Here is a 14,204-nt window from a genome sequence, read left to right as displayed (position 1 = left end):
TCTTCTGAATTGGTTTACTTCTGAAAAGTTATCACCAAAGTGTCTAGCGCAGATGATACCAACCAGTTTTTGTTTTAAAGGTAAACAGTATTTTAACCTACTTATCAGAACTGATAGTGACAGGACTTACAAGGGAGGGAAAATAGCATGGATTTAGCAGGGAAGTATAAGCACTTTTGCATGCCTACCAAGTTCAGGATACCCACACATACACATGTACATGTGCAGTATTTGCCAGTCTATTCTCAGCTAGTTCTGATGTTGAATGCGAGTGACAGAGCATAAAATTGCAATAATGCCCCAGCATTTACACAGAACCTGCATCAATGTCATCTCCATTTTTATGAATGGAGAGGAATGGTTGTACAGAATGAAGTAATACGAATTTTACTTTTTATTTAATCAATTCAGTTTTGTGTTTGCAATTGTTTAAAGACTTCCTTAAAGATTTTAACTGTTTTCGTTTTTGTTTATTTGAACATTGTAATTATTTTAAAATTTTAATTATTTGATTTCTTAATTTTTTTGACTGTTTTGACAGATATCAGAGGCATTCAAAGTTTTAATAGCTGTTAAGCTCACATGGTTTTGTGAGTTATCAAAGATTTTTCATATCTTTGTGAGCAGGGTTTGACTTGCACTACCTCCTCTCTACCTACTGCCAGAGTTGATAGCATCTACCTCCCAAAACAGTCCCTCATTATTGGAGATAAGGACAGCTTTTGACAGAAATCTGACTTTAGCAAGCACAGACATTTCACTCCTACTGAACACTCTGAGGTAATTTGTTAAAGTCGTATGTCTTCTCATTTTTTATTTATTGGGACTTTTCATGGGTCTATTTCCAATCTACTGCCTAGCTTATTTAACTATTATGGACATTAGTGAAAATGAGATAATTCCTTGAGAAGCAATGGGCTTGATTTCTTTCTGCTTTGCTTCGCTGACGAAAAGCTGGTGAAGGAACAACAGAGACTAGTGACACCGAGAACCTCATTTGTCTCTCTCCTATCCTTTTCACCTATAAGAATTGCTACTTATATGGGACTTTTAACATCTTAAAGTCTCCAAAATCCACCAGAGGAATATTGCAAAACAAAAATTCAAGTTCAAGTTACTTTATTGCCATTCATCCATGCTATACAAACACATGGTGGAACGAAATGTTGTTTTCCCCAGCCTCACACAACAGAGGACATACACAGAACAGAAGACATACAATAAACACAAACAAAAAACAAAAAAATCAAAAAAAATTGTGCAAGTACAAATAGTGCAAAAAATGATATATACAAAATACAAATTTAGTGCAGAGTTAGTGCAAAACCGAGTTGGACAAGAGAAATACAAGCTCAGTGTGTTGTACTCATTGTATAAACATGTTCAGCAGCAGCCAAAGTTCTTATACGCTGTTGTGCAAACCAGAGTTTTTGAGGCAGAATTTGTCTACCAGGGTATTCAGGAACCTGACAGCCTGGGGGAGAAAACTGTTGTGCAATCTAGTAATTCTGGCCCGGATGCTCCGGTACCGCTTACCAGATGGCAGTGGGACAAATAGGTCATGGGAGGGATGAGAAGGGTCGTCTATAATTCTATAAACCTTACGTGTGCATCGTGTGTTGTGAATATCCGAGATGGAGGGAAGAGGTACTCCAATGATCTTTCTCGCTGTACTCGCAATTCTCTGCAAAGACTTACGGTCAGAGATGTTACAGTTGCCATACCAGGCAGAGATGCAGCTGGTCAGGACACTCTCGATGGTACCCCTGTAGAATGTGGTGAGGGTGGGGGAGGGCAGGTTTGATCTTTTCAGCCACCGTAAAAAGTGGAGACGCCGCTGTACCTTCTTGGCGAGGGAAGAGATGTTAGTTGACCAGGACAGGTCGTCTGCTATATGTATTCCCAAGAACTTATAACAGCTGACTCTCTGTACAATGATGCCATTGATGCACAGGAGTAAGTGGTCAGCCTGACCCTTTCTAAAATCCACAATCATCTCTCATTTTGTCCATGTTCAAGAAGCGATTGTTGACTGACCACCAATCCGCCAGCCTCGCCACCTCCTCTCTGTAAGCTGTTTCATCTCCTGCTGATGAGGCCCACCACTGTTGTGTCATCAGAAAACTTGATGATATGGCTGGAGCTTGAGCTGGCAGAACAGTCATTGGGTCAGCAGCATGAACAGCAGTGACGTTGAATCGCTGTTATAACAGGTGACCAAAAGCTTGGCTGCGGGTAGGGTTTAAAGAAGCATATTTAAGAAGACAGATGTTTAGAGGAGAGACATCAGAGTTTTAGGCCTTCATTGGTATGGCAATAGACAACAAAAAATGCAGTAGGTCTTGGAGGCTATAGGACTGAAGGGGTTTACAGAGATAGAGGTTGCCAGGGCCATGGAGGGATTTGAACACAAGAATGAAAATTTAAATTAAAAGGCACTGAAGACAATGTGGATAAGTCAGTGCAGTGATGATGGTTCAATGTGCAGCGAGGGCAGCAGATTCTTGAAGGAGGTGAAAGGATCAGACAATTGAAATGTCATCAGACTGAAGCATTACCTCCATTTCTCTCTCCACAGAAGCTGCCTGATCTGCCGAGTACTTCCAGCATTTTCTGCTTTTTTAAATATATAGACATTTCAAGTTGGGATGTCTTGAACAGGAAACCATTGGAATTTCAAAAATGGAGGATATCAGCAATCTATGGACTGAGATGGAGGTCATGAATATTAAGGTGGTGGAAGCAATGGAGATGATATCCAATAAGAAATTCTGCACAGAATCAAATAGAACTTTGTAATAAGTCCAATTTAGCCTTAGCCTGTAGCATGAGAGGAGGATAGTATCAATAGATAGAGAATGGAGCTTGTGAGAGGCTCCAAAGAGAACTGTTTCAAACTTCTCCATATTTAACTGGAGGAAAATTTCTGTTCATTGGGTTTTGTACAAGCAACATGACAAATCAGGGGCTATGTAGGAATTGAGAGGCGGTGGTATCTGGTCAGAATTAAGTATTATTGGTGTACCTGTGAAATCTACCAATTTGCTTTCAGATGATATGCCATTACTGAGGGTAACACATATGTGCGGAATTCGCCTAACGCCAAAACAGGTCTACAGCGGATGCCATCTCCCTGGCCCTTCACTCAGCTCTGGAGCATCTGGACAGTAAGGACACTTAAGTTAAACTATTGTTTATTGACTACAGCTCTGCCTTCAATACAATAATACCAAGCAAGCTTGTCACCAAACTCCGAGACCTAGGACTCAACACCTCCCTCTGTAACAGGATTCTTGACTTTCTAACAAACAGACCGCAATCAGTGAGGATAGGCAGCAATTCCTCCGGCACGATTATTCTCAACACTGGTGCACCACAAGGCTGCGTCCTCAGCCCTCTACTCTACTCCCTATACACTCATGACTGTGTGGCTAGATTCTGCTCTAACTCCATCTACAAGTTTGCAGATGATACCACCGTTGTAGGCCATATCTCAAACAACGATGAGTCGGAGTACAGGAAGGAGATAGAGAGTTTAGTGGAATGGTGTCATGACAACAACCTTTCCCTCAATGTTAACAAAACTAAAGAGCTGGTCATTGACTTCAGGAAAGGGGGCGGTGTACATACACCTGTCTACATCAATGGTGCTGAGGTCAAGAGGGTTGACAGCTTCGAGTTCCTGGGAGTGAACATCACCAACAACCTATCCTGGACAAACCATGTGGATGCCATGGCCAAGAAAGCTCACCAGCGCCTCTACTTCCTCAGGAGGCTAAAGAAGTTTGGTTTGTCCCCTTTGACTCTCACCATCTTTTACCGATGAACCATAGAAAGCATCCTATCTGGATGTATCATGGCTTGGTACAGCAACTGCTCTGCCCAGGACCGCAAGAAGCTGCAGAGAGTTGTGGACACAGCCCAGTGCATCACGGACACCAGCCTCCCCTCCTTGGACCCTGTCTTTACCTCTCATTGTCTTGGTGAAGCAGCCAGCATAATCAAAGACCCCACCCACCCGGGACATTCTCTCTTCTCTACTCTTCCATCGGGTAGAAGATACAGGTGCCTGAGGGCACGTACCACCAGACTCAAGGACAGCTTCTACCCCACTGTGATAAGACTATTGAACAGTTCCCTTATACAATGAGATGGACTATGACCTATGACCTCATGATCTCACGATCTACCTTGTTGTGACCTTGCACCTTATTGCACTGCACTTTCTCTGTAGCTGTGACACTTTACTCTGTACTGTTATTTTTTTTTACCTGTACTGCATCAATGCACTCTGTACTAACTTGATGTAACTGCACTGTGTAATGAATTGACCTGTAAGATCGGTTTGTAAGACAAGTTTTTCACTGTACCTCAGTACAAGTGACAATAATAAACCAATACCAATACCAAATAGAAGAAGCTTAGAAAAGATCCTAATGCTATCTTCATAAAAGTAGCACAGTGCATACTCCAGAACAAATCCAATGGCCACAAAGTGGAAAAAACGTCAGACCCAGCATCAATTAAAATGATCAATAGGAATTGGTCTGGAAAGAATAAACATTAATTTGTCAAATGTTTGAATGGCTTTGTGAGGATCACAAGCTTTTGCATAGTGTCAAGTGTATGACTTCAATGTGCTGCTTTACAGTCATCAGAAGTCATTTTTGAGATGTACTGCAACCAAAGGGATTCCACTCTGCCTCCGACCAACTAGTATGACCTTACGCTGTGAACTATGCAGATCAATGCCCTGGCAGCAGCAGTAATGGTTTCATTCTGCAGCTATCCATTGTATTAGATCACAACAGATTGAAGGGTGGGTATCAGCTGACAAGATCTATCTGCCGAAAACATGACTCATGACTCCTGTGCACAAACCATGTGTATGTGGGCAGTATACATAAAATAAATGACATTCTGCTGCACAAAGTATGATAGTTGTCAACCAAAGGTATGCTGAAATAGACTGGAAGAGTCCTGCAGTACTTGGCAGATACTGTGTCAAAATGCACAGTTGTCTGGTCAATGCATCATGGGGGCATGGCTCTCATCATAGTCATATGAAGAGCAGTTGCGAAGACCAGGAGGGGGCTCTCTTTGAATAAGTTGTCCAGCTGCAATACCAGTAAATGTAACTTAATTCATCATTCACTAATAGGTCTAAACTGCATCTTATTTTGAAAATGACTGTAATATCATCCTCTTGGCCAAAATGCAGAAAATAAAAGCCAACGCAAAATAAATACTCTGATTCAAACATAAATCAAAGCATGTCATATTGTATAGGAATGCCAATTAATCATCCATGTGTATTTGCTTAAAGCCTATCCTTTTTAGTTCCTTCAGAGTTCTATTGCAGGGCCATCCCAGTGGTTGGTGAAAACCAGCTGACTTTCAAAGGGGAAAGCAATCAAATAGTCCGGAAGAATAATTCTGAAACATCTCTGAGCCCAAGCTTGGCTCTACATTGCACATTTTGAAGTGAATGTCAAATGTCTGAGCTGGCTGACAGGCATTGGAGTACCACTGGTAGGAAGATAAATGCTGTCATTGTGATAAAAACAGTATTTTTATGTTGATTCAAGAGGCTGCAGATGCTGGAATCTGGAGCTTTATGTTCCATATAGCTGGCATTACTCTTGTACAGCATGTCTCAGCATTCATAGAATTAGATTGAAGAACAGTTTGCTGGACAGCTGTGATACACAGGAACACTCTTTGAACATGTATCCATAGCAATGATGGCAACAGTCTGTGTTTTTAAGACAGCAATCTTGGTATGTATATCAGATTTCTGATCCACCATTACAACTTACACATGTTGCACAGCTATTGACAGGAAGGAAAAGGTCTTCATTTTTCTTACCAGAAACCTTTGTGACCTGTCAGGTTCAGTTACCCCCAAGCATAACGTATTCAAGAGTGAAAGCAGCTCTTCCATGACACTCTGGATAAAGTAAAAGATCTTTGGCCTCTGGTCCAAAAAGTGATCTATTAATCTATTTCCTATATTTAGCTATTATTTCTCTCCTCGTTGATGTTCAGCCTATTACTGCAAAGCTCAAAATCTCATTTTAAATCCAGGCTGTCATCCTTATTCTGTTTTACTTGTTAATCAAATTATTCTTTTCCAGAAACTCAAAACAATGAACCTTTTCATCTTCTGTTAGCTCCTGCAATCAATGTATTTTCAAAAATCCCTCAAGTTTTCTGAAACCTAGTTGTTAAATATTGATGTATCTGGTCATACTCTTCTTAATCTCTGTCCTTTACTGGACATTAGCCATTTTACTGTTTTAAAAAATGTAAAGCAAGGAAACAAGAATATTTAAATGCATTAACAGAAATCTTTATTCTTCTAAAATCTAAGCTACACATATAGCCATTTGCATTCAATGAAATACAAGCCAAAATGACAAACCTACAGAAAAGATGATTCACTTAATTCAAAGCTCCAAAATACAGCAATTTAAATTCCAAAAATAAACAAACATGTATCCGTTTACCCTTTCACCCAACCCTCAACAGGATGTTTGTCTAATTATTTTAGTATTATTTAAACAAGAATCTAGAAACTCTATATTTCTATTTTTAAATGGTGAATGACCAGAAAATAAATTGTATTGATGATGGGATATCACTGCAATCATCATGAAAAAGATCTTAGAATTCCTTTCTGGAATTGAAAATAATTTTACAAAACTAAACTTTGATGGTAAACAAGAGTTGTGGAATCAAGCAATATAACTGGAGTTTCTAGACTCCAACTCCTTTCACACTTCCAGTTTTTTAAAATATGACTTGTGCTCTTATAAGAAAATCTGAACCTTGTAACAATGGCAGTGTTCTCACTCTGATAAAAGTGAACAGCTACAATGTGCCAACAAACATAGCCTGATGAGTCAGTATAGAAAACATGAAATGGGCTGGATTGGCCAGGCTTTGGTAGTGTAATCATTTTACTAAGAAAACTCATCTATTTAGCTAAGAACTGGGCACAAATGTATTCCAACAATTAGCCCACACAAGTCCCATAGAAAGATACACCCAGGGAGAGCATTCTTTCATTCAATAGAACATAGGACTCGTGGGAGTTCAAATGAAGAAAAGTGACCCATTGGCTTGTATCTCTGATAAAGCAAATTTGTAAATTAAATGCTAGAATCTCCATTTTAATCAACAGAAATGTATATATTATGGTAAAAAAAAAAGCATGGCTATATTCAGAGCAAAGCTGGAAATACAATTTTAAGCCAGCAAACATCAAGTCATGAAAGAACAGTTTGATCAATGTTGACTGATTACGTTGCTCACTGGACCTCAATTAAGCAGTGAATAACACTGTCATTTTTGCTTCAAAGTCTTAAAATGTAATTAAATTGGAGAAGTTTAAACCCAGGTTCAGTTAGAAATTGCTTCAGATGACATGTATACAAAAAGGAGAATCTCTAAACTTACTGCTGGATCATCAAATAGACTCAGGCACCCATTAACGAACCACTCCAATTCTTGTGACCATTGACCAAGACGACGGGGAAAAAAATGGAAACTATAAAGCAACTTCATTTGTATGAGGAGAAGTTTTCCATTCACAGATGTTTCAGGTTTTCCACTTTAAAGGACTGATTGCTTTCACAATCACCATAGCAACAAGTGGAGGATATGACCACTGCTCAGTGTTTAAAGTATTAATGCGATTGTTAAAAAGAGACTGCACTACAAATTTCCCAAACTTCTGTGGCCAGAGGGGGCAGACTGATGATCTGTTGATGAGTCAGAAAAATGCAGAAGGGAGATATTTTCCTTCATTAACAGTGAGAAGGTGCTTAGCTCTGCAGAAGATATGAATAAAAATTAAATTCTAATAACAAACATCATACCCTCTCAGGATCTGGATTCATTCTGGGAAGTGTACGAGTACACTGGCCTTAACATTTCTCTACATTATTCATGGTCATACCCCACCTTCTATACCCCAGCACTTCGGAAGTGCATAGGTAATGTTACAGGGGTTCTGCCTTTGGCACATACTCAAATTGTGTGATCTGAGCTTGGAGCCAAGGTTAACCCAGAATAAAGCTTGCCACTGGATAATTTGTGTTGATAATTCTACTGAGAAGACAGAGCTGTTGATTTTAGGGGTCTTCAGGTTTCAAAAGACAGTGGATTACTGTCCAAATGCAAGGCAATGGAAAACCTCCACAGGAATCCCCGCAATCTGTCTGGAAAGACTGGTATTTGTTGCCCATCCTGAACAGTCACTAAGAAATTGGTAGTGACTTGCCTTTTTGAACCTCTGAAGTATTTCTGCAAATAAATACTCCCAAAAGATGGTTGGGGAGGCAATTCCAGGAATATGGCCACCAACAATAAAGGAACAGTGATTGGATGGTGCATAACCCGGAGAGGAACCTGCGGGTGGTGTTGGTGTGCCCAAGTGCCTTCTGTCCTTGTCCTCCTTTGTCATAGAGGATGCATGTTTGGGAAGAGCTGTGAGAATATTCTAAGTGAGTAACTGCAGTGCATTTTGTAAATGGTATACACCACAGCCACTGTGTGCCAGTGGTGGAGCAAATGGCTACTTAAAGTGGTTGCTGGGTGACAATTCAGCCGACTACTTTATCTCATGTTAAGCTTCTCGAGAATTGTTAAAGCTGTACCCTTTCAGGCAAGTGGAGAATATCTTATCATGGTCCTGACTTTTGCCTTGCAGATGTGGAAAGATTTGTGGTGTCAGGAGGTGAGTCACTCACTAAAGGATACCCAACCTCTGACCTGTTCTTGCAGGTACAGTATTTATGTAACCTGTTCAGTTGAGTTTCTGGTCAATAATGACCCTCAGGAAGTTGATGGTAGGGGACTTCATAATGGTAGTACTGTTAAATCTCAAGGGTAGATGGTTAAGTTTTCTCTTGTTCAATGTGGTTGTTGCCTCGCACTTTTATGGCATAATTGTTACTTGCCACTTATTAGCTAATGCCTGAACATTCTCTGGGTCACTGCATACATGCAACGGACTGCCTCATTTGCAGAAAAGTTGTTAATGGAATTTAACATTATTTAATCATCAGTGAGCAATCTATTACTGACCTTATCGTGGAAGGAAAGTTATTGATGAGGGAAATGCTGTTGGTTAGGTCAAGGACACTGCTCTGAAGAACTCCTGCAGTGATGTCCTGGGGCTGGGATGGTTGACTTCCAGCAACCACAATCACTTTCCTTTGTGCTAGATATGACTCCAACCACCAGAATGTTTTTCCCTTGATGTCAATTGATTTTAGTTCTACCAGGGCTCCTTGTTGCTATACTCGGTCAAATGCTGCCTTGATGTCACGGACAGTCATCCTCACTTCTCCTCTGGCATTCAGCTCTTTAGTCCATGCTTGAACCAAAATTGTGATGTCTGGAGCTGAGTTGTCCTGGCAAAAGCTAACCTGGACGTCAGCGAGTGGGTTTATTGGTGAGTAAACTCCATTTAATAGCACTGTTTATGACACCTTTCTGCATTTTGCTGATTGGCAGGTAATTACCTTGACTGGATAGAGTCATAGAGCAATACAGCATGGATACAGGCCCTTCGGCCCAATGAGTCCATGCCGACCATGGTGCCCACCCATCCAGTCCCAATTTCCTGTGTTCGGCCCATATCCCTTTTAGCTCCACCCCTCCATGTACCTATCCAAGTGCTTCTTAAATGATGCTATCGTACCTGCCTCAACAACCTCCTCTGGCAGCTCATTCCACACCTCTGGCATCTCGTTCCATATATGGATATGCCCTACTTTTCGTGAACAGTATATGCTTCACAATTTTCCACAGTCAGATAGATGCCAGGTTTTAACTACACTGGAACAGCTTGGCTGGATGAGCAGCTAGAACAGCATAGGTGTTCAGAACTACAACTGAATATTTTCTGGTCCCATAGCCTTTTACGTATCCGATACTCAACAGTTTCTTGATATCGTGTGGAGTGAATCAAGCTGACTAAAGATTAGCTCCTGTGATGGTGGGGATCTTGGGAGGACACTGAGTATAATATATTCAAATGTGAAGATACAAAGGTAGTTAGCAGTATGGTTCGTGAGGAGGATGCAGGGACACTTTAGAGGGACATAGATAGACAGTGAATGGGCAAGGATGTGACAGATGGAATATGATAGAGAATATTAAGGTCATCCATTTAGGTAGAGAAAAAGAGAAAGCTGGAGTATTTTTCAAATGGTTAGAGACTGAAAGATGTTTATCTTCAAAGGTACTTGGGTTTCCTTGTATTTAAATTACTGTATGCTAATTTCAGGTCCAACAAGCAAAGAAGGTGGTATGTTGGCCCTAATATGAAGAGGGTTTCAGTAAAAGAGTACATCTTGCACCAATTATCCTTCATCAAGGGAAAGGGAGAAAATAAGTTGGTTTTAAGTTGCAGAGAAGGTGGGGGAGGGATGGATAGGACAAAGGGAGGATGTTTGAGAGGGTGAGGACAGGCTTGTGTTGGAATGAGATGTAGAGGTTATTTGGTTGATATGTTGAAGAAAAACACTATGATGCTGGAGGAACTCTGCAGCCTAGGAAGCATCTGTGGAGAAAAGCAGGCGGTCTACATTTTGGGTCAGGACCCTTCTTCAGGACAGAAGATAGGAAAAGGGGAAGCCCAATATATAGGAGGGAAAAGCAGTGCATTGATAGGTGGACAAAAGAGGGGAAGTGGGGTGGCCAGAGGGTGGTGATAGGTAGATGCAGATAAGAGAAAGTCATAGGCAGGTGCGGGGGAGGAGGGGAGAGCAGATCCACTGGGGCATGGGTCAAAGGTAAGGAGAGAAAGGGGGGAAAAAAGGTAGAAAAAAGAGGCTAGGAAAGGGGAGAGGAGAAGAAGCATGGTAGGTGGGGGTGGGGAGGAATTACCCAAAGAGGGAGAATTCAATATTCATGTCATTAGGCTGTAAGGTTCCAAGATAAAAAATGAGGTGCTGTTCCTCCAGTTTGCGCTTGGAATTCTCCTGGCAGTGGAGGAGGCCGAGGACTGTCATAGCAGAGATAGTGTGGGAGGGGGAGTTGAAGTGACTGGCAACGGGGAGATGCAGGTCACAGTTACGGACAGAGCGCAGATGTTCTGCGAAACGGTCGCCTAGTCTCACCAAGGTAGAGGAGGCCACACCTGGAGCACCAAATGCAGTAGATGATATTAAGGGAGGTGCAGGTGAATCTGTCTCACTTGAAAGGACTGCTTGGGTCCCTGGATGGAGGTGGTGTAGGGGCAGGAGTTGTACCTATGGCAGGAGCAGTGGAAAGCTCCCGGGGTGGGAGCGGGATGGGTGGGGGGTGGCGGGGGGAGGAGTGAACTAAGGAGTTGCGGAGAGAGCAGTCCCTGCGAAAGGCAGAAAGGGGGAGGGAGGGGATGATATGCTTGGTGGTGGGGTCCTGTTGAAGATGGCAGAAGTGGCGGAGAATGATGTGTTGGATACGTAGGCTGGGTGGGATGAAATGTGAGGATAAAGGGGGGCCCTATCCCTGTTGGGTCTGGGAGGGGTGGGGGTGAGAGTGGAGGTGCGCGAAATGGCAAAGATACCGGTGTGAGCTCTCTCGACCACAGTCAAGGGGAAGCACCGGTTAGAAAAGACATTGGACTATCTCGGATGTCCTGGAGTAGAAAGCCTTATCATGGGAGCAGATGCAGCGGAGGCAGAGAAATTGAGAAAAAGGGATAGCATCCTTGCAAGAGGCAGGGTGGGAGGAGCTGTAATTGGGGTAGCTGTGGGCATCAGTGGGTTTGTAGAAGATGTCGATGGATAAGGAACCTACTGAAATGGAGATGGAAAGATCGAGGAAGGAGAGAGGGGTGTCAGAGACTGTCCAAGTGAATTGGAGAGCAGGGTGAAAATTAGTTGCAAAATTTATGAAACTGTTGAGTTCCACATGGGTACAAGAGGAAGCACCAATACAGTTGTCGATATAGCAGAGAAAGAGTTGAGGAATGGGGCCAGAGTAGGCTTGGAGCACTGTTCAACGTAGCCAACGAAGAGGCAGACATAGCTGGGGCCCATGCGAGTGCCCATGGCTATGCCCTTGGTCTGTATAAAGTGAGAGGAGTCGCAAGTAAAGTTGTTAAGGGTGAGGACAAGTTCAGCCAGGTGGAGGAGAGAAGGGGACTGGTTCTGTCTCTGGTCAAGAAAGAAGCGGAGGGTGGTGAGGCCGTCATGATGGGTCTGGACGTCCATGGTGAAGATAAGGTTGTGCGTGCTGGAGAACTTAGTTGGAGAGCATATGATGTATTGCGGACATAGGAGGAAAGGGATTGGATCGGGGAGGACAGGATAGTGTCCAGGTATGAGCATATGAGCTTCATGCGGCGAGAGCATGCAGATACCTATCTTCAGTCCTGAAGAAGACTCCTGACCTGAAATGTTGACCGCCTGCTTTTCTCCATGGATGCTGCCTGGCCTGCTGAGTTCCTCCAGCATCATAGTGTTTTTGATCTAGATTCCAGCATCTGCAGTCATTTATTTCTCTTGGTTGATATGTTAATGGGAGCAGTTACAGAGAAAATAAACAAGCTGAAGGCAGTTAGGGAGTAGGAATACTCTGTTTTCCTTTCCATGTCTGCAAGATGGGCATTTCCAACATTTTGTTATTTCAGATTTCCAGCAGCTGCAGTTTTTTTTTCCATGTTCATACTTGAGAATGTTTGAAAGATTTTTGAATATTAAAGGAATCAAGGGATATTGTGTTAGTGCAGGAAAATGGTGCTGAGATAAAGATCAGCCATGGCAGAGCAGGGTGGAGGTGTGAATGGCTTACTCCTGCTTTTACTTCTTATGTTGTTATGAATCTCATGGGGACGTGATTAGACTTTCTCTATTTGGTAACTGCCATTGCCTAGAAGTTCTGTGGTGTGCATGTTATTGAACATTCATCACACCATCTCTCTATTGTCATGTGTAGTTGTCCAAGTCTCACCACATATTAATTCATTATCTGAATCAATTGTGGGACTGCTTACTTCCATCTTCTGACAGCAGCTTTTCAAATGCATTCAGTCCCATCGTTAACTTCACCAGCTTGGTAACACATTTTTAAATAAGCCTAATGCTACTCCTGGCAAATTATGTGGCATTCATATCTATAGGACATCCAAAGTGTTCATGCCTATTTACAGGAAGCAACTGCTTAAATGACCAAATGATGTATCAATTAGAAAATGTTATAATTTGATATTAATATCTCTCAACAATCAAATTTGAATCTGTATCCTCAAAAGACTTCCAAATTTTGTGAAGGCTGTCAAATGACTCATTTGTTGAGGACCCAGTCTTTGTCAGAGTCATAGAGTAATACAGCATGGAAACAGGCCCTTCAGCCTAATTCGTACATGCTGATCATGGTGCCCAACAAGCTAGTCCCATTTGCCTGCGTTTGGCCCATATCCCTCTAAACCCCTCCTACTTATCCAAATGTCTTTTAAATATTATTATTGTACCTGTCTCAACCACTTCCTCTGTCAGGTCATTCCATATATGCACCACACTCTGTGTGATGAAGTTGCCCCTCAGGTCCCTTTTAAATCATTCACCCTTTACCTTAAACCTAGTTTTTAGTTCCCCTTCCATGGAAAAAAGGCTATGTCTGATCACCCTATCTATACCCCTCATGATTTGATACACCTCTAAGGTTACCCCTCAATCTCCGACATTCCAAGTAAAAAAAAAGCCCTAGCCTGCCCAACCTCCCCCTATAACTCAGTCGCTCAAGTCCTGGCAACATCCTTGTAAATCGTCTGTGCACTATTTCCAGTTTAATAATGTCTTTGCTATAACAGGGTGACCAAAACTGTACACAATGCTCCAAGTGCGGTCTCACCAACGTCTTGTACAACTGCAACATAACGTCCCAACTCCGATACTCAATACCCTGAATGATGAAGACCAGCATGCCAGATGCCTTCTTCACCACCCTGTGTACCTGTGATACCACTTTCAGCAACTATGTACTTGTATTCCCCTCTGTTCCACAACACTCCCCAGGGCCCGACCATTCACAGTATGAGTCCTACTCTGGTTTGACTTCCTGAAATGCAACACTTGACACTTATCCGAATTGAAAGCCATTTGAAAATCTTCAGCCCACTTACAGATCCCCCTGTAATTTATGATAACCTTCTCCACTGTCTATGATACCACCTATTTTAGTATCATCCGCAAACTTACTAA

This window comes from Pristis pectinata, chromosome 1 (assembly GCF_009764475.1).
Source record: "Pristis pectinata isolate sPriPec2 chromosome 1, sPriPec2.1.pri, whole genome shotgun sequence".
Classification (NCBI taxonomy): domain Eukaryota; kingdom Metazoa; phylum Chordata; class Chondrichthyes; order Rhinopristiformes; family Pristidae; genus Pristis; species Pristis pectinata.
Note: the sequence above shows the minus strand (reverse complement) of the source record.